Source organism: Ursus americanus, chromosome 3 (genome assembly GCF_024610735.1).
Source record: "Ursus americanus isolate L20-20 chromosome 3, mUrsAme1.1.p, whole genome shotgun sequence".
Classification (NCBI taxonomy): Eukaryota; Metazoa; Chordata; class Mammalia; order Carnivora; family Ursidae; genus Ursus; species Ursus americanus.
Genome location: NC_142129.1, coordinates 35534282 through 35562088, shown reverse-complemented (window position 1 = coordinate 35562088; position 27807 = coordinate 35534282). Strand labels below are relative to the sequence as shown.

At 37.6% G+C, this 27807-nt stretch overlaps 1 long non-coding RNA gene across 2 annotated transcripts in view; it reads left to right on the top strand.

Moving 5' to 3' along the window:
- LOC123789047 (uncharacterized) overlaps positions 1-27807 on the top strand; it is a 450578-nt gene that overhangs the window by 10266 nt on the left and 412505 nt on the right. Inside the window, exons 2-3 of one of the 2 annotated variants that reach the window (XR_015723746.1) lie at positions 4248-4385; positions 25213-25331. This is a non-coding gene — a long non-coding RNA (uncharacterized LOC123789047). The remainder of the gene's footprint in view (positions 1-4247; positions 4386-25212; positions 25332-27807) is intronic. The other variant, XR_006778839.2, reaches the window with a different exon arrangement.

Sequence of the window (27807 nt, the reverse complement as noted above, 5' to 3'; positions counted from 1 at the left end):
GATGTTAACCAGGACTGTGATAAGACTAGAATCGTTAGTTGAAGAACATAGTTGAAAGACTACGGGATATAAATGAGAAGACTCAGTGAGACTGACTACTTTTTTTGGTGATTCATTCCATAGGAGAGGTACTAAAAGAAAAGAACTGGACTTGTGCAGGATGGTCAGTAGGTGAAAGTGATACAGAGACATGTTTTAGCAGAATATAAGGAAAAGCTTTCTAATGTTCTAAGAGGGAATTGGCTGCCTTGGTGAGCAGTGAACTCTTGATCAGAATAGTTTGGCTTAATGAATACTTGGCATGATGTTGTAGAGAGGATTCAGACTTCAAAAGGCCGTTTGGCTTAGTGGATGTCCTTGAAGGTTTTCTCTGAACTTGACATTCTCTGATTCTCTTATCTCCTCCTCCCATGACCCCCAAGTCTTATGCTAGTTGTCTGGTGCTTATTACACGGGTTTGTTTCAAGTCTCTGAGACACTGCTATTTATCTTTCTGAAAGCATTATTCATAGTATTTCTTTCTTTCTTTCAAATTGGAAGGAAAAAATGGACCATTTTTCTATTTCTGAAAAGGAAGCCTTTGTTAATAATTTGTTAACATTTATAGTACATAAATATACATTACGTACTGTTAATATTGTTCGTGTTTTGTCATCAGCCAGTTTGATTCTATTTTGTAAATGATCATGTAGGCTAAAGTGAACAGATAAAAAATGGGTTCTGTATATTTTATTTAGACTAACAAAAGGCTTATAATCTGGGGATCAAGATATAAACTTAATCAAGTTTTTGTGATGTGTCCTGAAAATGGACTCATTTTGGAAAACCTACAAAATGCTTCCTGCTGTCAGTCAGAATGATCTTAACAGACTTGTGAATGTCAAGTCATTGTACTGTACATTTTTGGATGTTTAAACCTTAGTCCAAAGTAAGTTTTCTTATTTCTTATTGTTCTAAATTTCATACTGTCCTCTTTTGGGAAATTAACTATTTTTATTTAATTTCTGAGTGAGTTAATCCTTTAAACATTGAACATAAAAGTCTTTTTTGACTTTTGAACATATGGATACCAAAATATGTGCAGTGTATAGAACTGGAAACATGTTGATACTGTTTATTATACTGCCTATGTCCTTAGCTACTCAGGGAAGCAAAACGTGAAAAAAGATATAGGTTAAATTTGTGGTATCTTCTTTTCTAAGCAATTCCCTGGAATCTGTTGTTTAGGTTGGAGATTTTCTACCTGGACTGCTGGGGAGTTTGATAAGAAAATACTCAAAATATTTTTATAATTATTTTCTCCTAGATAATAAGCAATACAAATTTACTAATATTTACCATGTGGTTTTACACTGGTGCCCTATACTGCCCACATGTCAAACAGTCATGTGCTCTGAAGAGCCCCTGACTATTTTAGGGAAGAATGGTAGTCAACCATAGTGCCCATATTTATTAGTTCATTTTCAATATACAAGAGCTTATTTTAGTGTTTGTATGACTGGCTAAGTGCGTAAACGTATAGTACTACCCAATTTTAGCTCAATTTAACTTCAAAGATTCTTACTAAAAAACCGTGGCTTGAATATAGTACTAATCACTCAAAGGATTGTAAAATGAATGTCATGATTTAATAAATGCAGCTAATAATGTGCTTCATCTTTTTGAATTTATTTATCTTTGAGCAGCATTTTCTTTCTTAGCTTATGACAACCATAATTGAATTTAGAACTAGACTTTTGAATCACAGCATCAATAAATGTTAAGCAAAGATCAAAAGAAATAATGTACACTTTAAAATTATTAATAAGAATATGAAGAAAAAATTTTGGGCCATTAATGAACAAACCAAAGTTATATAAAGTTTAAATTTATTTTTTATTTTTAGAACATTTCTATTGTATGTTTTGAAATGTATCTACTATTACAGTAATGGATATAATTTATATATTTTATGTATATATGTGAATGTTCAAAATATTCATACACATAATGGTGTACAGTGTAAAAATTTGGAGACACTGGTCTAGATTTGATTCACTGGAAGTGAAAGGGAAGGACATGTCATTTTATTTTTTCCAGAAAACATGAAAGGAATGCTCTTGCCCCTATTTGCATCTGTTCCTTTCCTTAACAAGAGCAGGGCTCTGTCATTCCATTATAGAAAGCTACTGTCAAGTTAGTCATTTTTCTGTACTTGACAGAAATTTCTACTTAAACAGAAGGTTCAATTTTGTGGGCAAGTTGTCTTTACTATGTGACAACCTCTGCCTATATATAAAAGTTACATTTTCTTAAAGGGATGGCACATATGCATTTGTTTGCTATTGTACTCTGATCTATTTAGCAGTTTTCTTGTCTATATACTTTGGAAGAGAAGCTTAAGTCTGAGACAAATGTGACTGCCATTAGGTGGACTACTGATTTAATTTCTACTCCTCAAAGTGGTAGTACCAAAACAACAACAACAAAACTCAAAAATACAAAGACCTCCAAGCTTAGAATCCTTTCGTATCATTTGGATTGAGGAGTGATATTGAGGTGTGTTTCCTCTATCCCTGCGTGGTGCAGAATTTTTATCAAGAAAAGATGCTGTATTTTGTCAAATGCTTTTTCTGCATCTATTGAGAGGATCATATGGTTCTTATCCTTTCTTTTATTAATGTGGTGTATCACATTGATTGATTTGTGGATGTTGAACTGCCCTTGCAGCCCAGGAATAAATCCCACTTGGTCCTGGTGAATAATCCTTTTAAGCAGATGAGTATCTTGTCCAGATTTGCCTTTTAGATTGATTAATCTAGCTGCAGTGTGGAGAGCAACTTGAAGGGGCCTGTAATGGAGGCATGAAAACCACTGAGGAGACAAGGAAGAGATTGTCGGGGTCTAGATTTTGAAGGCACAGGGAAATTGTGGAGAGTGAACATATTTGAGAGGCTTTTAGCAAGAATGTTGGGTTTTGGCAAATTACTGGTTGTGGGAAGATGACAAGCAAAGGTGACCTGCCTAAATTTTTGATGTAGGCACCGAGATATATAAGAAATAGATTTTTTTTCTTGCTGGGGGTAAATGGGGTGGAGAGGTGATAGGTTTGCTCTATGTAATGATCTGTTGGTATTCTACTGTAGCCTGAGGTAGGGGTTGAGGTACATGTAGACCTACTAGCACCCATTTTTTACTATTGGGCAAAAGAAAAGACAAGATGGAGAGATGGAGAAAGGAAGAGTGTGAGGGAGAAAGGAAAGAAGGAGGGGGACCTAATTAGAATTTACAAAAAAAAAAAAAAGCCTTATTCCAACATATCAGTTGGAGGTACTTAAATAACATTAAATGAGTGCAGCCATTATATTAGTGTTATGATTGCTACCAGTAGCGATCAGCCTGCATGACACAGAGAGAGTTTCTCCATAGATAATGCTTTACTGCAAAAGCAGTCCTGCTTGTATTTCTTTTGAATCCTGTTGCTTTGTGAAAATATCTCAGTTTGGTGAGAAGACATTGTAGGGAATAGTTGACTTATAAGGTATGCTGGTATATATTTCAAATCCTTTTGGCAATGGAAATAGTATTGCCTATTTTGAGGGTTTTCTATGACAAGTGGAGTCTCTGATTTCTTTTTGTATGCTTAAGGAAATCTGTAGAACAATTAAAAATACATTTTTAAAAGCAATAGAAATAACACCACCACTAAAATATCTGGTAGATTTTATTACCAGAAATTGTTTCTTTCTATGTTGAGGAGAAAGCAGTATTTTCACTCTTGAAACATTTATGAGATCATTAATTTCTCTTCCATTAATTTGTATTTTTTCAGTGTTGAAGCTGGTCGAATGGTACTAGAGTCCTTTTCTTTTGCATTTATGTTACTTGGAATATATACACCATATGCTGAAATGTTTGTGTAAAGGTTTATGATACATACGTTATCATTTTAATATATGACTGCTGAGGAACCATTTATTTCCCATTTTATCAAACTCTCTTGCCTCATTCCGTCTTGACCACTGCTCCCACACCTAAGACACAAGTAGCAATCCACAAGGATTGTTAAACCCTCATAAGCTTCTCAAAACGTTTTAGGGTGAGTCACCTTTCCCAGTTGAAACTTCAGATACTTTATTTTCTGTCTGGGCAATGAGGGAGGTACAGTGGGATGAATAAACATGCTATTATGTGTGAAAAGGCAGGACTTACTTTAGCTCTTAGCCCACTGTCTTCTGATGTCATAACCCCAGTTTATTTTATTGCAGGTATTGAATATGTGAAAGTTCTATCGCTGTCTGTCTTCAGTCTGGCATGTGATCAGAGCTTTTGAAACTTTTGGATGTAGGAATTGGACGGGGCATGGCTGGTGGCAAGAGATAAGAGATTTTGGTTTCCCATTCCAAGTAAGTCATTTTCATATAATGAGAACCTATTATTTTATCCTTGGAGATACAATCTTTACAAAATAATTTTAAAATTACTCCAAATAATACTGACTTGCATATTTTCTCTTACCTGTTTGTGTTCTAGCTATTATTACTACAAGTTTCATTACAATGGGTAGAGAAATGTCTCTGCAATTATTCTGCATAATTTCATGATTATTGTGTACATCTAATTAAAATAACTATTAAATATATAATAACTATTAAATAAATCTATTTAAAAACTAAAACTATTAAATAAATAATAACTATCTAATTAAAATAATTATTAAATATTTTTTCTACTAAATAATTTTATTTTTCTTAATGAGAAATATTTTTAAGCCTCCTTATAAAGAATATTGAGATTATTCAGTGTCAAAGAACTTGATTTATAGCCTGTGCTGCTGTATTGGAGACAGTACATTTAATGATCTAGAAAGTCTGTGATCAGTTTTAGTAACAGAATTTCCCTTTTTTTTAATTGATAGGGACAGCGAAAGAAATTTGACTTTGGAAGGGAATAAATAACCATTTCCAGGAAATTCTTAAATTTAGAAATATTTGCATAGATGTTGTATATTTAACAGGATAAACAGAGGTGTTCTTTTTCAAGTCTGAGAGTTCGATTATAAATAATATTGTCCTTTAGGCATTAGGCATTACAATTCGGAAAAAAATAATGTCTGTATAAACACATTGGTCAAAAAAAGTTACTTTCGCTCACAAAGATCAGTACTTGTGACTGAGGCAGTGAAGCTTCCAAACATAAGATGTTATGAGGTAATTTAAAATCCTTTAGAAGAGCAATAGGAAGTGCCTGATGCACAGACCCCTAGCTGAATCTCAAGATGACATCCTACACTTACAGGAATTGCTAGAGGTTAGGGTAGAATTAATAGAATTCTAACACACTAATACACTTCTCTAAGCATAATGAGCACCAACTCTGTAGCTCAGGTGGGGTAGGTGGAGTGTGATGACGTGGCCACAGAGAGCGCTATAAAACCAGAGCGCTTCTTGTTTTACTGCAGATCACTATCTTGTCTCCCACCTTCATCCTTCTGTGACCCCAATTTCCTTCCTGTGCTTAGGTGTTTTTAATGGAGGAACCAGCAGCTAATAAATTCCTGCTCTACTTTTGTTGCCTTCAGAAGTCCACATATTTATCTTGCCCCTCCTCCCACCTTCTTTGCATTGAAACTATTTGTTCTGCTGTATCCCTGCTACTCTGCACTGGAGAAATATTCACCTCAAGTCATACATAATCCACTAGAAAGTGTCTGTTCAGATTCAATTTGAGGCATATCCTCCTTCAACCCTTCTCTGATCTCCCCTGGTTAAGGCTAATCACTTCAGCTTTGGATCCCCAGTAAATGTTGTATCTATTTTTTTTTTTTATAACCACATAATCGTTTATTGCACTTGTCCTTCTCTACTTCCACTCCAGACTGTAGGCCTTTCTGGGATGGGAAGCGTGTCTTATTCATTCTTACTGCTCCTGGGCCTAGCACTATGTCTAGCCAAATCCAAAATGACAAACATATACATTTATGTTTTCTATTTTCCTGGACAGATTATTTAAAACGAGAAAGTCTCATGGGTAGAGAGATAGGCACATCCAGCTCATCACCAAGTTCTGACTCTTTTGACATCTAGGCATGTCTTATTTCCAAGTTTTTCATCTCTCTCTATTCAAGTTTAGGTTTTCTTCTCTTTGCTGCATATTAAATCTGTCCCCTTGGTGTACTGAACACTTAAAAATTGTTAGGAGGGTAAATGCATGTTATTTATTTATTTATTTATTTATTTATTTATTTATTTATTTATTTATTTTACAACAGCAACAACTGTCTTCTAATGGATCCCTTTCCCATTAATCTTAACTCACATTCATCCTTCAAATAGCTGACATAATAATTTATTAACATACAAATCTTCAATATCCCTCCATAGTTTATAGGATAAATTCTAAGATCCTTAGCATGTGTATAAGATCCTTATCTTGAGTACAAGATCTTTTGTGATCTGACCCATAATACTCTAATTTCTTCTCTTGTTATTTCCTGGTCCAGCCATGTTATACTTTTTATATTGTGCTATCCAGTGCAGTTTCTTGCTTTTGCCTTACTCTTCTTCACTTTTCTGGCAGACTCCTACTCATGCGCAGCATATTGTAGAGATTAAGAGAGAACAGATACATAACCTGTTTCTACCACCTATTTATAAAGTACTGAAGCTTGGGCAAGTTGCTCACCTCTCTGTGCTTTAATTTTCTCATCTGTAAACTAGGGCTAATAATAGTCTCTGCCTAGTAAGTATACAAATGTAAGGTATTATTGTTTATTTTATCCCTTAAGACTTAACAAAGAATTCTCCTCCTCCAGGAAACCTTTCAGGATTTCCCAGGATGGATTAGGTTTTCTTCCTACATGCTCCATAACTTCTTGCACATCTCTGTTCTTAGACTCAGCATGTTTTGTGTGGATGGTATCTTTTATGTAACTGCCTTCTCATTAAGCCATGAGCCCCCTGAAGGAAGAAATCGTATTTTATTCAGTTTAGTGTTTTCAGCATAATGCTTTTCCAGAGTAAATTCTCAATAAATGTTTGATGAATGAATGAGTTGTATAGTGGGAAGAATTAATGCTTTGGAGTCAGACAGATATGTTCAAATTCAATACTTATGATCTCTACAGCTACAGGCAAGTAACTGTTTCTTTATTAATAGGGATGATGCACCCGTCACTTTTAGGATTAGTGATAGTATGTAGTCTGCTTGAGTATATGAAAACTGTTGTTGTTATTGGTATTATCCTGAAAATATATAATAATTTTATCTCAAAGTTAGAGTTAGTAGGCAGATGCACTTTTTAACCCTTGAAGAATCATCTCAATTCTAAAGAATATATACTGTTGTACTTAAGTTAGAAACACTGATCTCCTATTGAATTTCCCTTGAAGTACCCATGGCTTGCTGAATTCCTGTATTAAATGTTAATACCCAGTGGACATTTAGCATTTTTCCTTGCAGTTTTACCAACATCATTATGTTAGCTTTGTCTGTGCAAATAGATTGTAAGCCTTTTGAGGACAATAATCATACCTTATATATCTTTTTATTTTTTTCCTATTTCCCTGTCCGTTGCTCTTGTCCCCTTTCCCAAATATAAACTAACAGATCAATAAATAAATGTTGATTGATGATGATGAGTGGAAGCCCAAGAGCAGGCAGGTGTAACTGGAATATTCTGGCTCTGGGAAGGTCCATCTCATTTGAAGTAGAATCTCAGCTGACAGTTAATGCAAAGATTGCATTGGACATGAAGGGGAATGTAGAAGAAATATAAGAGATGGTCCCTTCTCTGTAGGAGCTGACAATCTACTTGGCAAGAAAAAGCATCCCACACTTAGCTGTTAAGGAACAGCACTGGACAGAATGTGATGAAGCCTACAGAGTGTTCAGAGGGAGAGAAATTAGAAATTTATGCAGGTGAGGATGAAGTCAGGAGATTGTTGGGAGGCTCAAAGGGGAAAGAGACAGAACTTTATAGATATTTGAGTGCTTATGATGTGCCAGGCATTGTGATGAGTGATGAATGTGTATTCTGTGTGTGTGCACTTTGTGCATGTGATAGGAACTTTTTATTCATACATAAATTCAATAAACATTTTTAAAAATTGTGATAAAAAACACAGAACATAAAATTTACCACTGTAATCATTTTAAATGTATAGTTCATATATTTACATTGCTGTGCAAGAGATTTCCAAAACTTTTTCAGCTTACAAAACTGAAACTGTGTACCTACTAAACAACTACTCTCTGTTTCCTGTCTTGCCTTGAACATGTTTTGTTTTATCTAATTCCTACAACAAACCTGTGAGATAATGTTAGGAATACTATTTTAATTAAATGGGGCTTAGAGGTTGAAGAAAATTTCCCAAGGTCTTATAATTAATAAAGGTAGAACCACATGAGCCTTGGATCAGGAAGGGAATGAACTATTAAGAACTCATGATTTCAGGCAAAATAGCAGAAGAGCTATATTTTGCTTTTATGTGGAAGTTGGTTTTTATGGGCCATTCATGGACATGGTGGATTTTGCCTCTAAATTGTGCCATAAAGCATCAGATACTGCTCTACCTTCAATAGCTCTCCTTCCTAGTCTTAAGGTCTCTGTTGTCTGGAATGCTGCTGCTGGGATGAGAACATCAGAAAAATGATAGTGGGTTCCTGTGTTTGCTTTTTGGGCACGTGATCCTTTTAGGACACAGTGTATTGAATTAAGACTGTTCTTTAGGGTGAAGGATGTTGGATCAAGTTTGAAATCTTTCTAGAACTATTCTTGAAGTAGATTGAAAGAACTTGAGTGTGTCTTAATGGAAAGCTGGCCTATTGGATTGATGATGGCAAGGGCAAGGAAGTATGTAAGTGGTATATATATATATATATATATATATATATATATATATATATATATATATATATTTTTTTTTTTTTTTTTTGACCAGATTTTCAGGTTGAAAGAGAGGAGTGGAAGTGAAAATCTAAGAGCCAAATATGGTCCCCAACTTAAAAGAGCTCCCTGTTGGTTGAGGCCTTATAAATAGATTTTTCCTGCTGAGATATATTCTGGCAATAGATTAGGCCACACATGGAGTTCTACAGAGTAGTTGTTTAAGGAAGGCACTGGGGATGGCAGATGTACTTGGGAGGATGAATCAGGAGCAGAAACCATTAATTGTGAAATAATGCATTTTATTTGTCAAGCACTATGTGAAGTGCTTTTTATACATTTTGTCTAGTTCCCAACACATCTTCTTGTAATAGACATTAGTGTTCTAATTTGACAAACTGTGTCTCAAAAAGGTAAAGAATTTGCCCTAGATTCATTGGGCTGATTATTAAACTATCATCTCTTGGCTTCAAACCCACTGTTTCATATTTTGCTTTTTGATACTGGTCTGGGTATCCACAAGTCATGTTTCTGATTTGTCAGTTGGTTGAACTCTGTCAGTGGGGGATGCTAGAGGGAGATTGCAAGCCGAAGGAGGTAGATGGTACACGCTCCTTCCTCTTTGCTGTTGTTTTCTGTTTTTCTTCTTATTTGCTTTCTGTCGGCATTCTTTTCCCATGAGCAACACCCCAGCAATGCTTTTTTTGCCTCCGCAGCTGCACTGTGTTCCACTAGCAGCAGTCAAGTCCAGTTTGTAGTTTTTTCCCCAACAGCCGTAGAGCCAGCCCATACAGACCCCAGTACCAGCTGGCCCACTCCCCTTCATCAGTGGTCTGGGATCCAGCCCCATGTGACTCTTCCTCCTTCTGAGCTCAGGTTCCCCACACCTCTGAATATCCCCACCTCACGGAGAGTCTGAGTTTCAGCACTATGAGGTCTATCCTCCAGGCTTCTAACTGTTAATAATTACAACTCCTTTTTTTGTTCCTCCAGTGTTAGGGATGGTAGCTATGTCTTACAGTTACTGTATCTATGATACCCTAGAGTTCTCTTTTTGTCTTTTCAGTACCTAATTAATAACTTTTACTGAATTAACAGCTCTCTTTATTCATTTCCTTCTGTTTAATGTGATTTCAGTCTCTTGGTTAGAACCTGAAACAATTATATAACTACTCATCCTCCTCCTCCTCCTCCTCCTCCTCATCATCATCAAAGCCTCCATTTATTATTTACAAGGTAGTAGGACCACATTTCTTTTCTTGCTACCAATCTGGCTGCCTATGGGCTGGAGCAGATTTTTTTCAGGGGGCACTGGCAGCTTAATCTTGCTAGCACTTAGTGTCTGTAAGCCCTATCTTGATGAAATTTCTTAACCTGTATATTTACTATTTTTCAAAGCATTTCTAGCAAAGCTCTTCATAAGGGTAGGGACCATGCTTATTTTTTCCCCATTGAATCCATAGGGCCAGGAGCAGTGTCTAGCATTGTTTGGTAGGTGTTACTAGTATCCATTTATTGAACAAAGGATTGGATAAATGAGTTAATGAATAAGGAAGGCTCAGCTAGAACTTCATCCTTTCCAGTAGATGGATTCTAGGAACTGACTTCCTTAATTTCTAACCTTACTGCTGATTTATACTTCTCTTCCCATCAAGGCTTGATCTGGAACCCATTATGTTTGACTGAGGCATGACAGACATTCTAGAACTTGTCAACTTCACATTTATTGTTCCTTTCACTGTCTCCATGCTTTGAGCTATTGGCTAGGGATGCGCTTCCAACCAGGAACCATAGCATTACCTTGAACCATAGCATTACCATGGTCTCTGCCTACTGCTCTCTTGAGCATTGGGGAAGTCCCCTTTGTCATTAGGATTTGATTAACAGCCAACCTCTCATACTCTCTACATCCAGCTGGGTGAGCCCCCTTTGTCTCTGTCCCCACCCCAACCCTCTCCCCCCGGAGATCCTGGCCCATGCTGTTCTCTCTGCCAGCCTTTGGAGTTTCTATGTGTCTGTGGTTAAGGCTGCACAGTTTAGGATGTTTATGATTCAGATATTTTTCATTGGTCCTTATTATATGCAGCACAAGCCAAGAAAGCAGACTTCCTCCTTAATCTCACCTCAGAGGTGAAGTAAAAATCCCTTTTGTATTTAAACTTTTTGTAAACTTTTATGCTTGAATAAACTTTTCCTGGATATATGACTGTCGAAGCAAGGGTGCATTAATATACATATCTACATTTGTAATTAAACATGACTTGATGTTATTGCTCCTCAAATTGAAGTCAGATATGATTTTGTGTAAGATTTAAAGTTAATATGTTGTGTTTTGTTTCCACTTGTTATTATCTCTACTGTTTTTATTTTCCGTACAGAGAAGAACCGTTCATACATAGGTTCTTTCACCTTACCGACTTGCTGATTTTACTCTCTCTACATGTAATATCAGGTAGAAACTTCTACATGACTTAGAATGTTGGAAAGCCTCATATCCATAACAGTATATCCTGTGATGATTTTTCTTTTAACAATCAGTGTTCTGGTTGTCAGGTTATACTAGGAAGCTTTTCAAGGTGGGATGCCTTTGAAGTAACCATATAACTGCTTCTCCCCTCTTTCCTCTATGATTATTATTCCACTGACATGAATAAATTAATGATTGATTTTATGGCCACAAGCCAACAGTGAGACCCTATAGAACAAAGATAATTGGAACACAGAGACAGAGTAGAAACACAAGGTTCTACCCACAAGGGTAGGCAGGGGAAGATAGCAGCAGGAAATGACCCAATGAAGTCTCAACAAATAGTTTATGGTAGCTGGGAAGTGTAGCAGGTAGTAGGGACCCAGAAGTGAGGTCTGGAGTGAGGTCTGGAGTACAGGCAGTATTTCCTAAGAAAACTGTGGAAACCAGGCAGGGATTTAGGTATTGTAGGAATAAAAAGAGATGCAGGTCCTGGGACAGAGTTTGAGATCTGGGATTTAAGAACCCAGAATCTTACAGGCTCTTCATGCGAGGCCATTGAGCTATGGCCTACAGCTCTGTAGGTCTTTTCACCAGTAACTAGAGCAAGCAATCATGAATAATCATCTAGGAGTTGAGTGGAATAGATAGTGAGTTGTGTCTGATTTCCCTGTGTGTAAAATTTAGAAATGGGAGCATTGCCATTGGGCAGGGGTTAGATATTGCTAAAGACAAAGGATAAAGGTAGTAGTGCTCTTTCTCTGGATAATGTCCCCTCCACTTCATTGTTGTGAAGTATTCTGTGACATATTGGGAGGGGGAAAGAATTAGTCAGAAAGGACATCGGAAATCATTGTAATGAAGTATTTTCGAGTATCAGTTTTGGTCTGGGGTACTACTTGACTCCTGTGGCATGGATGATGATTTATGGCAAATTCAGTACCTTTAGTTTCTATAATCCACAGGTTCTCAACTAGGTGTGACTTTGCCTTCTCCTCCCCTGGCCCAGAACATCTGTCAATGTATGGAAACATTTTTGTTTGTTATGACTGAGGGAAGGGATAGGGAGCTGCTCATAATCCAACTACATCCTGTGCATCCTACAATGTAGAGGACCTCCCCCCTCCCAACTGCAACAAAGAATTATCCAGTTCAAGTATTAGCAGTGCCAAGGTTGAGAAACCCTGCTATCAACCAAATGGACTCTGTCCTTCCTTTTTTTTTTTTTTTTAAGATTATATTTATTTATTTGAGAAGGAGAGAGAATGAGAACTCAAGAGCAGGAGGTGGGAGAAGCAGACTCCCCACTGAGTAGGGAGCCCAACGCAGAGCTTGATTCTAGGGCACTGGGATCATGACCTGAGCTAAAGGCAGACACTTAATCAACTGAGCCACCCAGGCACCCCATCTGTTCTTCTTTTTATTATCCTGGAATTCTTTGTCACTGTGGACATGTTTCTTGAGCAGTTATCATACCCCTATAAACATTTTAAAGTTATTTTGAATGTGACAGAATCCTCCTTCAGCATACTGATATCTACTAGATCTCCACAGACTAGCATTGTCAAGCCTTGTCCCCTCCATCTGTGTGTGTCTGTGTGTAGTAGGATGAAACGGCAAATCTTCATAGACAAATATTCACAAGGGATTAACTCATGACCTTGACTTTTGAGACTTTTATCCATCTGAGCTACTCAATGAAATAGGTACTCTATGCAGAGATGCAAAAATGTTCTCTTTTTTTCCCTATAAGTTTGAAGCTACAATGTGACCTAATATTTGTTTTAATGCTGATCAGTTCCTTCAGTACAGTCAAAAGCAACAAAACCTGGAGTGAAATCCTGTCATTCTTGCAAGCATATTCTCTCCTCTTCCAGAAACAACCTGGAGACTTAGCTTAGATTTCACAGAATCTATACACCCTGGGCTACCAATAAAATGTGTGCTGCCTAGCCAGAATTGAGGAATCTTTGTCAATCTGTTAATCAGTTGGGTTTGCTTAGGGATACTTGATTTTTTTTAAAGGAATTTTTCTGTAATGGAGAATTTTTAGGCCCCTTTAATTCTAGGTCACTGAGGAACTAGATGAGTTCATTCCCCCTTGTGTTCAGGTGCCTTACAGGTATCTAACATATAGAATCATAGATTTGAAAAAAAACTGAAAGGGGTTGGCTAACTGCTACACAAAGCCAAACCTGTCTTGCTTCCTGCCTGTTTTTATAAATAACATTTTATTGGAACGCAGAAATGCTTATGCATTTACATATCATCTATGGATGCTTTTGCATTAAAATAGCAGAGCCGAATAGTTGTAACAGAGACTGTATGTTCCACAAAGCCTAAAATATTATCTGTTTCTTTATGGAACAAGTTTCTTGACCCCACGCCAGTCCACCTTCCTCATTTTACAGATGAAGAAACTGAATTCTAGAGAGATTAAGTGACTGGGCCAAGGTCATACTGCCAACAGGATTGAGGATAAAGCATGATTAATACATGTTTTGAGGAATGAGGATGATGAATATCAGATCATTGACAAGCTGTGTTCTAACAGCAAAATGGGGGAAAAATAAATATGCTGTAAGTCACTTTACCTAAAGACAAAAAAACTGTCTTGATTGATTTATTTTCCCCACTGAATCGCTCAATCATTTTTATGCCATGCAGATATAACTGAAGTAAGACTTGAGTCAAGTGATATCACAATTTTATGCAGTTAGGTTTTCCAAAGAATAGCAGAATATTTATTGGTCAGCCTCCTATGTCTCAGTATTATATTCCTCAAAAGTTGAATTATTGATAGTAAGTCAGGGAAGACATTTTGGAAATTGCTGAAATCCTGAATGTATTTAGACTGACTAACTGTCCCTGTGTTCTGCTGTGGCACCAGCTGACAGTGATGAAATCTATAGAAGTAGGACACATTTCCATAACATGAATATTCAGGGTTGGTGATGCAAGAATTATTATTAAACCACTGGGAAGGAACACATTCTCCTTATTATTTGATTGAATACTAAATGCTGCCTTTTAAAAATAATTCAGTATAAACACTTTGATAATGAGGAAAGAGGGATGCATGGGAAAAAAAACTCATACATTTTCCCCTGGTTCATAAGAAGGAGATTAAATTAAATTTAAAATATATAGCATGTCTAGAGGAACTATTTTGGAATCATTAGCTTTATTTCATCTACATCTGTGTTATGTATATTGAAGTATAAAGTAATAGATGTCAGGGTAGAGCTTGATTTAAATGATGTATATAAAAATAGAATATGTAAAGAAGTATGTTTAACCATAAATAAGGACCTTTGAAAATTAGTAAAGACCCCTTGAAAATAATAATAATTATCACCAAAATAGTATTTGTTAGATGTTGGGCATTACCACATTTTTAAGGAAAGATATTTGCTTTTCTGTAAATGACACAGTTTATACTTACCAACGGGTCCTAGAACTTCTAAGAATCCTAAACATACAACTGAAGTTCCATCGTATATGAAGTATATCTGGCTCTTCATAGCAAAGATTTTATATATGAGAAATAGAAAAGAAAGGAAACTGTTTTCATTCATTCATCCATTGAACATGAATTAAACTGCGCATGCCAGGCAGTGTACTAGGCTCTGGTCTCACACAAATAAAATAGACACAGAGGCTTCTCTCTTCTAAAAACCCATGATCTAACAGAGGGTACAGGCAAATAGACAATTTCAACAAGAATGATATGTGTTCTATAATAGAGATAAGCTTAGGAGTCTATTGTGCGCAATTTCTCTTTCCTCTTACTAGTTTCTCATCATTTGTTCAAGCTCCTTTCCCCAGTTTGGTGGGGTTGTCCTTTAAGCCACGATGGAGTTTGGTACCCTTCTATTTTTCTCTTTCTACCTCCTCCCACCATGAGGGTTTTACCGCTACCCCAATTTACTAATTGGGTTTTGCCTGCCCTTGACTGTTTTCTCCAAGCTGCTCGTACCTTTAGACTTTAGACTTTTCACTTCCGTCATCTTTTCTTTTTCTTGCCCCTCACCAAAACTAAGCTGTCTAGTGAGCCCCTGTTACTGAGGTCCACTTTATCAAATAGTAAAACAAATACATATTCATTTAAGTCTTCTGTTAGATGTGTCCATTGGCCACCAGCAAATATATCCCAGGCTCTATATAGCATTTTATTTTAAATGGGAATTCTTGATGACTACAGATCCTTTATCCAAATGGAGTTGAGGGGACCAAGGCTAAAGTTTCAGGCATGATCATCAAAAGGTGGGACCATTTTTTTGGTCCCGTAGATTACATATATAGGAAAAGGATAAATGAACAAGGGACTTGGTGAAGCAAGGTCAGTGAGAGACTGGAACAACCAGAGAAGTGTCACAGGCAATTCTTTCTAGCACATTGGCCACTCATCCCATATTTTTTCTTCCTCCATTTCTTAAAAGAATACCAGCTCTTTATGGTGTCTGGCAGCATGATGTATTGGGAAAAATATGGATTTTGGATTCAGACAGTGCTCAAATCAGACCCATTTTCTGCAAAAATAAAAATGCGTGTGAACATCTAGCATACTGCTTGGCTTCCGATACCAATATATGTGTTCAGATCAATGTACGTGATAGTTTTTTCTTTATTTTCCTCCCTTCCCTTTATTTTCCTTCCTTCACCAAGAGGGATAATAAGCAGTAGCTATTTGCACAAGTCTGAGTAAAGAAGCGTTGTAGAGAGAGTAAAAAGTTTTTCTGGAACTGACCACTACAGGGCAAATTCAGAAACTGGCAGATCTGCATTATTTATTCAAAGAGAGAACTGCATTGTAATTATACTCCTGGATGCATGGGGTAAATGAGTGAGAGCTGAACACCTCAGTCACTGTGAGATGGCAACCTGAAATGGGTGCCTTGGAGGGAAGGGGCAGAGACCTCCTCCAAGGTCGTGCAGAAGCAAGGCAGCAGGCAGCATTGCAGGGGAGGCAACTGCTAGGAGAGACGGCTGCAGAGAGGAGCTGCCATGGGATTCTTCTTTCTGAAGTGGGGTGACAGTGTGAATACGCTTCAAGCTGTCAGCCACTGTGGATCCTCTCCAAAGAGCCACTCTCAAAACTCTGGTTTTGACCTCATTCTTGAGGCTTTTAAAAACCAGTACCCTGAAGTTATTTTGTTTGTTTTTTTTTTGCTTTATAATGGCTTACAACATTACAACATGGGTTTAAGTGAAGGAGAGTTTAGAGAAATGGAAGTCACTGAAGTAGGGAAAGTTGAAAAGGAAATAGGAGTCATGTTAATTTTACTGACATAACTCATGGCAGAAGTGGCTGAACTTTTTGGCAGGAGTAGGGCATTGCTTGCTGGTAGGTAGTGTGTGTTCATGGTTGAGGTAACTAGGATAGGATGTGAGCCAGAAACTGTTATCCTGGCTAGGAAGAGGGGAAACATGATTGAAACCACTTCCTCATTGAGTAGAGTGCCAGGGATAGAAACAAAAGAACTCAAGTAAACTCAGTCATAACAAAGCATCCTTTTTCTCTCCTGCTCCACACAGTTATGGGGATGAACAGCTTTGCCCAAGATACTGTAGTGAGGAATCTATGGAAAGATGGCATTGGCAATGATTTCAGAGACAAGTAGATTCATTGCGGGTCATTGGACTGTGCCTGAATCACTTGTGAGACCAAGAGGACACACTGGACAATCTCTTGGGAACAGAAAGTTCAAAAAAAGGAAATGGGCTAGAGAATGAGGCAATCAGTAATGTTATCATGAGGCAAAATGGGAAGACAAATAAGAAGCAAAATAGGTAGGGGAGCAGCAGGCGCTGGGATTAGAGGCAGTTCTAGGATAACTTCCAAAGGGTTGGGATGTGCCAACAATAGCTTGATGATAAATCAAGTATTTTATCAGGACAGCTTGATGCTTCCCCAGTATCCCGCCCCCAGAGCTGCTGTTCCATCAAACTATATCTTCTTTGGTCCAGGAGTTTCCTGAGTCTGCCTCCCAAGACAAACTCTTGGGACTCAGTAATACCTTCTAAGTAAACCTGAGACCTTACCAGAACCATATGGGAGCTGACTCTAAAGAGTCTTCTTGATAACTGCTGTTGGTCACATTCATTACATCTGGGCTCATAGAGATAGAATTTAGATTGGGACTCTTTTCTGTCTTCCTGAGAAATGGAAATCATAACTGCATATTTAAGTTTTTGTTCTTATTAGTGATAATAAACTCAATGCTATTTTATCACAGGCTTTAAAAAAATGATCTGTCAGAGCATTTGCTTCTTGATGTTCAATGTAGACAACCTTATTAAGGACAGTGTATCAATAGTATTGTTCTATTTTGTAGCATAATTAAAGTAATATCTATGCCTTATATAAGAATATGGAAAATGAAAAGTCATATTTTTGGTACAAATGCAGTGACAATATATAGGAATGTGTGATAACTTACTGGTTTTAAAGGACAGAATTCAATTTTTGGCACTGAATTGGAGTTGTGATTTGCTAGGTCTAGTGTAGAAAAACTAACTCATTAATCTAGAGCTCAACGGGATCAGTGGGAGAGATAAGGAGATTTCCCCAGGTAACACTAGTGGAGGGTGTCTCGGTGTAGAGCCTGTACAGTCAGGAGAAGCATGAGGAGACCAGGAGAGGGATGGAGTGGGCTACTACCAAGGGCCAAACACTTCTGTTACTCTGATTAGTGAGGAAATGCAGTATTTCAAAAAATTCTTAAGGGAAGAAATATCTAGATTCTCCAGGGCAATTCTTTCCCTCTTCCGTAAGATCCGCTTATGTCCTGCTGATAGGTTTTGTTTTTCTTCTACTGAATTGTTCCCTCAGGCATTTTCAATACTGTCCCTAGGAGAAGACTGATCTTAATGGGTAGAGTGACTATTTGGAGGGACTTGGGTCTCATTTGGAAAGTCAGATCATCTACCATGTCCTTTGTCACATTCTTGCCATTGACAGTGGATGAAAATTGCTCCTCACGTTGATCCTTGGAATTTCACAGGAGCAGGGCAGCATCCCAGCATCAATAGGATACTGGCACCAGTGACTTTTTAATTTTTACTGCTGATACCAGTTTGATAGGACTGCCATTAAAAATGGCACAGATTGGGTAGCTTAAATAACAGAAATTTATTTTCTCACAGTTCTGGAGGCTAGGAGGCCAAGTTCAATGGGCTAGTAGGTTTGATTTCTCCTGAGGCCCCTCTCCTTCACTTACAAATGGTCGTCTTCTTGCTGTGATATGGCCTTTTTTCTATGCACATATACCCTTGGTGTTTCTTCCTCTTCTTTTAAGGACACAAATCCTTCTGACCTCATTGAACCTTAATTACCTCTTTAAAGGCACTATTTCCAAATATAGTCACATTGAGGGCTTCAACATATGAATTTTGAGGGACACATTTCAGTCTTTAACACTTCTCATGGAGCTTCTGTTAGTGGAAAACATCAGTAGAGATGTGACATGAATAAATATAAGCCTGATTTTTTTTGAGCCACTAATATTTTAGGATTGATTGTTAATGCAGTACAACATAGTCTATTCAGATTAATAGTCATGGCTTATCATTTCTTGGAGTTGAGTAGTAGCATATTGTCCTGTGTAATAAGATAGAACAAATTTTAGAAGGCCCTGCACTGCAATGCACCTGCATATAATCAGATAGACCATCCAGAAAGGATGTTTGAGAAGGGTGATAGTTAGATGAGATGTACCAATTGGAATTGCAACAGTAGGTAGCAACTGTTTATTGAGCATCGCCATGTCAAGCCCTAGAGAGAGAGGGGACACTATCACTGTCTCATAGCCCTGGGAAAAAGAGATATTAAACAAACATACACATAGGTTATTATTTTATTAAAATTTAGATAGGTGCTAATAAAAGATTATATCTTAGCTTTTGTTTTCATTTTTGACTTCAAAGCTGACTGGTTTCTTGTGAATCAGCTCTGGTACATCTAGAAATTAGATGATACTACATGAACAGAGGCAAGCACTGAAAGTGCAGTGGTTTTTTTTTTGTTTTTGTTTTTTTTAAAGTTTTTTATTTGTTTGAGAGAGAGAGAACACGAGCATCAAGCAGAGGGAGAGGAAGAAGCAGGCTCCCTGCTTGCTGAGCAGGGAGCCTGATGTGGGGCTTGATCCTGGGACTCTGGGATCATGACCTGAGCCGAAGGCAGATGCTTAACTGACTGAGCCACCCAGGCACCTGGGAAGTGCAGTGTTGTAGTCAGGATAACTGTGAAATGGTATCAGCTCTTCGTGTCGAGATTTGGGAGTCCTCAGCATATAGCTGATAATTGAAGTCATGGGAGTGAATGATGTCACACATGATGATGAGATGAATGTTGGGTGAGAAGAAAAAAGAGACAAGAGCAAGAGCCCAAGAACATCACTATTTAAAGAACAGGAGGAGAATGAGGTTCGTTCAAAATAACTGAGACAGAACCCCTTGGAGATGTAAGAAGAAAGTCAAGAAAGTAGTACTACAGAGTCAAATGAAGGAAGTATTTTCCGGAGTAGGAGAGAGTAGACATTCCTGCCAAGAGTTAACTAATATGAGAACTAGAATGTGCACTTGAGATTTAGCAACAAGAAGTCATTAGTGACTTTAATAAAAGTTGTTTCAGTAGAGTGGTGAAGCTAGATCTAGCACGTTGAGGTATGAATAGGAGTTGAGGAAATGGCTGTGGGAATGTATACATCTCTTTTCAAAATGTGGCTATGAGAGGAGTGAAGCAGTGATGGTTGAGAAGAAATGGAAACGGGAAGGGTGAATTTTTACATTTTAAATTAGAAAAAGCAAATATAAATTCTAATGAGAGGGGGTAGAATACAAGGATTTGAAGATACAGGAGGGAGGGTATAATCTATAGAGCTGGGTTCTGACCTGATAGGGGCAGACAAAGAAGGGTGAATCTTGTCAAAAGGGAGGACTTCTCTTCTGTTACAGTAGGGAAGGATGAGAAGATGGCTGGAGAAGAAAGTTTATAGATTTGTAGCAGGAAAGTGAAAGAATTTATGTGTGATGATGTGGTAGTTATTAACGCTGTTGCCAGTTATTTTGGTTTCTCCTGCAGGGCATTTTGGGATTGCATTTCCTTGTCTTCCTGTCATGGTCATGAGACTTGCTTTAGTCATTAAAATGTGAGCAACACCTTCTAGGTCATTAGAATGTGAGCAAAACCTTCTCCACTTGGAGAGCCAGTGGGTAATTTGCCACGTTCTTTTCCCTTTGCCAAAGTGATTAACAGCATTCCAGAGTGGCTGCTCCATTAGCCAGGATCCTGAGTGAGAACAGTGCAGAGCAGACCTAGGTGATCTACAATGGACATATAGTTTGAGGGAAAAATAAACCTTGTTTGTTTTGAGCGACTGCGATTTTAGGATTGCTTGTTAATGCAGCATAACCTATTTTATTTGAACTGTAATTGTGGCTTGTATTCTCCCTGAGAAGCCAGAAGGGATGGCTTCTGGCTCAGCCTTCTAGGCTGAGCCATAAAGTGAAATTGTTATTTATTTTAAAGTCATTCTAGCTTATCAATCACACTTACCAATTTTACACATTTGGTTGGAAGTGGAAGAAATGACTGACATGTTCATTTATTTTAGCATCTTAATTTTTCTCCCCATTGAAGCAGTAGTGACTCATAACAACACAAAATAGCTTTTTTGAAATCTGTAGAATAGGTAAGTTGTATCAAGTAGTTTTTTTAAATTTTTTTATTTTGAGAGAATGTGCATGCACGAGGTAGGAGGGAAGGGGGCAGAAGGAGAGGAAGAGAGAATCTTAAGCAGGCTCCACACCCAGTGCAGAGCCAACATGGCTCCATCTCAGGGTCGAAGTCAAGAGTTGGATGCTTAACTGACTGAGCCACCCAGGGGCCCCAGTATTGAGTACTTTTAAAGTAAAAGACAAGCAGTAAAGCAAAGTTTTATTGCTAAAAACCTACTTTGGAAAATCCTCTTTCTAAATTACCATGGAATAAAAAGGTAAAAGCATTGCATCGTGTGACACACAAAGTGAGGGAAGGGTTTGTGATTCCCTGAAGATATCAAGACTTGCTTTTCTACCAAAAACATCAAGGCACAGTTAAGGATTTAAGGACACAGGGAAAGATAGTGGAAGACCAGAGCTTGATTCATGATAAAAATATGTGAGAGCGAGTGTGTGTGTGTGTGTGTGTGTGTGTTTTAAAGCTAGTGGTTTTATAAAATCTTTTAAGTAGGTAACTAGTGTCTAGTTAAAAACAATTTCAACATATATATGAATATTTGTATATATTATACACATGTGTATAATAAGGATTTGTTAATAAGAAGCTTTTTGGTGTTTGTTCCACTTTAGTTTAACAGGATTAAAAAAAAAAAATCCTAAGTGAAAAGCTTTGTAAGAAGGAGGAGAAATAAAATTTTCTTTTACATTTAACTCAGTCAGTACCCAGAATCATGCTTATATATGTTTACCTGCTCAGATTGTTTAGAAACAAATGAAAAAAAGATTATGCATCTTCTTTTTACTCTCTAGTCTCTTACATCAGATGAAATTCTAGGCCAAGATATTGCTATGGCTTGGAATCTCAGAGCTGTTTTGAATGAATTTGGGTAGGTTAAGGAGACCCTTACTAAAGCTGGAGTTTATAACAATATTTGCACAAAATAAGAATAGGTAAGCAAGTTAGTGTACCTGTAAAGAAATATATTTTATTCTAATTAATTTGGAAATATCCCATATAGCTCCAAAAAATTATGGAAAATGATGATGAACCTCAGTCGAGAATGGAAATGCCAGGGTATCCTGCTTGTATTTTAGCGTGGCAGTTGGTATTTGGCTCATCCAGTCTTTATCTGGTGAAGGGTCAAAGTTATTGAAAATAGAAACAAAACAAAGCAAAATCAATGAATCAGCAGCAACATGAAACACGGATCAAACCAAATAACGTAGAAAATTTTTGGCCCCATATTTACAAGTCCAGAGGTATTTTGGGCTTCACAATTGCCTCAACCCATGTTCTTCTCACTCTCCTTTCCTGTATGTTCATGGTATGTTCTAAGGCTTTAAACAAGATGATGGCCACATTTCCTGGCTTTACAATCACCCAGAAAAGCATTCCAAGGGAGAAGAAGAAATGCTTGTGTACTGTGGTCATTATGAATGGTCTGAATTAATAATAGAGCCTAGGAAAATGGAATGTTCTCTTTGGTTTAGCTATATAAGGGTCATATCAGGACTGAGTGGAAGAGGTATCCGACAGAAAGAAGGAAGGGGTGAATGGAGGTTGGTTGTAGTCAGGCAACAACAGTATCGGTAACATCTGTTTGTGTGATTGACACAGCCTCTGTTACTTTCTCTGCTTGTGCTAAGTTTTATTGTAGCCCATTTAAGGTGTTAATTCTAGAAGCTGAATTCGGCAAGAGAGTCAAGGCAGGGATTTAATTGGGAAGCCTTGGAGAGACTAATTTATATAAATGTACTTAATTTTATTGTAAGGAACACATTTTTCAGTCAGTCCTTCCCCCTATCCTAAAGAAGGTTACAAAGTGCTCAAAGTTATTTGCTGTAAAGGGAACTTTCATAAGTAGTTAATGAAGTTTTAGTGCCTTAACTGCAGGGTATTTGATTATTGGGAAATCTTGACATTAATCTAAAACTCTTTCTCAGCTCTCTTACTCTGTCATTAAAGGCATCTCCTCATTGGCCAATTTATCTCCACTGATATTGATCTCACTCTATTTTTGGACCTACTAGGGCCTCATTGTGAAAAGGGAAGGCTGTGGAGAATGCAGTACAACACTTTCCACCCCTCTTTATTTCCCATACGTACACAGTGCTTTTCCATGTGGGGATCATTGAATTTAAAGCATCACAAGACCAAGTGGGATATATTTTATTTGAGATATAATCATGTTTTCTTATCATTTGTCCATTTTTTCACTAAGATTACCCTTTTCTTTTTTTTTTTTTTTTTTTTTAAGATTTTATTTATTTATTTGATAGAGACAGCCAGCGAGAGAGGGAACACAAGCAGGGGGAGTGGGAGAGGAAGAAGCAGGCTCCCAGTGGAGGAGCCTGACGTGGGGCTGGATCCCAGAACTCTGGGATCATGCCCTGAGCTGAAGGCAGACGCTTAACGACTGAGCCACCCAGGTGCCCCTACCCTTTTCTTTTTTTAAAAATTTTTATTTAAATTCAATTAGCCAACATACAGTGCATCATTATTTGCAGATGTAATGTTCAGTAATTCATCAATTGCATAACCCAGTGCTCATCACATCACATGCCCTCCTTAATGCCCATCACCCAATCACCCCATCCCCCCACCTCCCCGCCCCTCCAGCAACCCTCAGTTTGTTTCCTATAGTTAAGAGTCTCTCATGGTTTTTCTCTCTCTCTGATGACTTCCCATTTAGTTTTCCCTCCCTTCCCCTGAGTTACCCTTTTTATACACATCAGGATTTGACATTTATGCTTCACCTATAGTACCATGTCTTTGGCATATGTGGGAAGTCTATGTGGATCAGACATATCTTTTTTTTTTTTTTTTTGACAGAGATAGAGACAGCCAGTGAGAGAGGGAACACAAGCAGGGGGAGTGGGAGAGGAAGAAGCAGGCTCATAGCAGAGGAGCCTGATGTGGGGCTCGATCCCATAACGCCGGGATCACGCCCTGAGCCGAAGGCAGACGCTTAACCGCTATGCCACCCAGGAGCCCCGGATCAGACATATCTTGATCATTGTTTCAGATCTTTCTCAGCTTTACCTGTGATTCCAGCCACAGTCATGGAGAACAGTTGCTAGCAGACTCCCATCTCTTTTATGTTGCCAGTGCCTCATCTCAAACATGAACTGTCTGTCTCTTGCTTTCTCTCTTGGGGTTTTTCTGAGTCCACAGTGTAGACACCTGGTGGTGCCACTTGGCACACATGTAGGTGTGGGGAAATTAATGCCCCATCAGGGAAACCTCAATCAATAGGCATGGACATGATGGTTAAATGTTTCTCCTTCGCATTCCTCAGGTAAGCAGTTTTAAGGTTCATTCTAAATAACACCATGAAGGTCCCTGCAGAATTGAACAGCTATTGGCTACAATGTCGGTCAACTCAATAAAGCATTCTTTCAAAAAAGACAAGAAAATTGAAGCATAACTCACGTAAAACTTCACAATATTATGCATATAGCTTTATGAGTGTGTGTGTAGGTATGTGTGTGTATCTATCTATCTATCTATATCTATATCTATATATATCCATATAGCCATCACCAAGCTCAAGATATAGAATATTTTGCGTACCTCAGAACATTAGCTTATGCACCCTATGTTTTTGAATTTAAAACAAATTCATACTTTATATCCTGGTCTGGGTCTGACTTCTCACATGCAATATTATGCCAGTGGGCTTCACCTATATTGTAGGTTAGTGACTGGTTCTTTTTCACTGTTGTGTAGTTAGTATTCCATATCAAACCATTCGTTAAGGATTGTTATATGGGGTTTCTTTTCTTTCCTGTTTTACTCTCCCTGGTTCCTTACCCCTATTAACTGGAATCACATCCCAAATAAACTACCTTAACCCATTTCCCCTCTCTGCACACCCCTTTACCAGGCTCATAGGGCTTCTGGGTTATTATTTTGCTAGGAGACAGGGATTCTCATTTAGCTCTGCTTTTTACTTTGTATTTGGTACTGGGGTTCAGGTTTCCTCATCTATGAAATATGAGGCTCTCTGGGATGTGTTCTGGTCTCAAATTTTGGCAATTCAGATCTGCAGTTTAAGAAGGGTCCTCTAGGGAAGATGATGCTCAACAAATGGAAATAAATGGTAGAATTTCATGCACAAGAGACCATGGGGTGAGAGACAGTATTTTTATACAGACATCTTCCTGGTGCCCTGAAGTTTCATCACCTGAGTAGTTGTCTACTTTGTGGCTTCTCCTGAACTGAGTCAGACGCATCTGCAAAGGAATCACCAGATGGAGAAATCAGCACTTCAGGTAAGGCACGGTTAGAAGGAGGCAGAGATCCTGGAATGGGGGAGCAGTGCATAGTCTGTGGATTGCTTAATTTCATTTCCCCTTTTTTTCTGAGGTTAACTAAAACTATGAACCATTTCTGAGATGATTTATATGGCAAAATGTATCTAAAATAAGCTTATATATTTTAAGGGTATGATGATTGAACTTACCTGAGGTTTCAGGAGAAAAAACTCTGATGGGTGGCCACACCCTCTCCCCCCAGTCTGTATTTCACATTTGATCAGGTAACTCATTCTAAGTAACTATTATAAATTACACAGCCATTTTATTAATTGATTTCATATTTCATTTGTGGATGTCACCAAGGTTTGCTCTTACTTGAGGACATTGTTTCCATGGTAACTCATGCATTTTAAATTATAAAAAATGTGAAGAGTAGAAAAGATCAATTAGAAATACATACCTTCAATTAATATATAAATGTTTGAAGTTATAGATGTGAAACACAATTTTTCAAAAGTGAACAAAACATTCCAACAATTGTGATTGAACTCTGGTGGATGGTGCATATACTGGTGATCAGTCTGTCCTCTGTTACACAAATTATTTGACCATGCTGCACTTTAGGCTTTTATGTAAATGGTAAAGTGTGAAAGAGATCATCTTGTAATCAGCCATTAATTAATTACGTATTATTGAGATGTTTTCTGTCCCTCTTATTTTTCTGCCACTTAATTCTTTATTGGCATTCTATTATAAAAAAAGGAAAAGAACATAAAATTAAAATGGCTTTTATTTTTCTCAATAGCTCTGTGAATATACATTAATTAATTCATTTATCAAGGGTTTATTTATTGAGTACAGTCAAGAACTAGCACATGCTTAGATACCATAGATACAAAGATGCATAGTTTTTGACTGTCTATTAGAAATATAGAAAATTAGCAAATAATTGGAATTGGGTAAAAAAAGCCATTTGAAGTTGTTCCTATCTGCATTTTTGCTTCTGTTGCTATAACTGCACGACTGAGGAAGTGATAGAACCTCCCAGATATTTACGGAAATGCTTATAGTTACTAATTAAGTATAAAATGTACAACTTACTGGAATTAAAGAGCTGTTTAAGATATTACAATTCAAAAAAGATATTACAATTCAAAACAATTGAATTTGATTATGGGGTTTCATTTAAATCTCTTCATCTGATGGTTCCTCCAGTATTACTAAGTATAGGACTGTTTAACTAAAAATTGACAGAATAGGCTTCCAATGTAGAAAATACTGTTTTCTTAAGTGGGCTTGTTACAGAAGGGCATGCTTTTTTGCCAGGGTGGTCTCTGTTGCTAAGGCTAATCCTAAAGTAGCTGATAGCTGTGGCTGTCTGCTGCCCATACTTCCTTAAACTGGGAAATAAGTCTTTCCTTGAAGGGGAATTTGGGTGGTGCATCTCCATGGTACTGCGCTTACTATGACTCTCAATTTAATCTGCTGGTTTCTCTTTATCTCCTAGACATCTAAACCTTTGCAAGTTTTGAGTCTTTGGACCTGTTCTCCTATAATAATGCCCTTGGCAATTTGATTCTATCTTGGGTTTTTGAATACCACCTATGCTCTGGCTAATCTTAAATTTATATCTCCAATTCAGACCTCTTTCCTGAAGTTCAGGATCATAAATATTCAGTTGCCTCTAGACATCCCCACTTGGGTACCTAATAGGCGTTGTGAATTTTATGTAGGATCGAACTCTTGATTCTTCTTTTCTCCCCACCCCAGGCCTATTCCTCCCATAGTCGTCTTCATCTCAGTAAATTAACAACTTCCTTTTTCCAGTTTCTCAGGCTAAAAATCTTGATTCCTGTCCCTTTTTCACACCCCATATCCAATCCATCAGCTAATCCCATTGTTTCCACCTTTAAAATATATTCAGAATTTCATAGTTTTTTGCTATCTTGTCTGCTACCACTTTGGTCCACTCCATCATCATTTTTTTTTTTTTGCATTTCATTATGGCAGTGCCCTCCTAATTAATTGATTTCCCTTTGTCTACCTTTACCTTCCTTCTCAGCATAGTAGCCAGAGTGATATTATTAAAACGTAAGCCAGATCATATACCTCCTCCAATGGCTTCCCATCTCATTCAGAGAAGAAACCAAAGTCATCATAATACCAGGCTCTATATGAATGGCACCCCTTCCTCTTACCTTTCTGTATGTATTCCCACTCTTTCCTTTGCTTCTTCCGCTTCAGCCACCCTGACCTCTTTGCTGTTTCTCAGTCAGGCAAAGCACTTTCCTGCTTGAGGACGTATGTGCTCATTGTTCCTTTTGTCTAGAAAGGTCTTCTCCAGATATACATGTATACTCACCATTTCTTTTATGTCTTTAACCACATGTCACGTTTTTAGAGAGATCTTCTCTGTTATTGTTTATAAAATATCAACCCTCACTCCCCCCACACAATCCTCTGCCCATCTACTTTATATTCTATATTTATT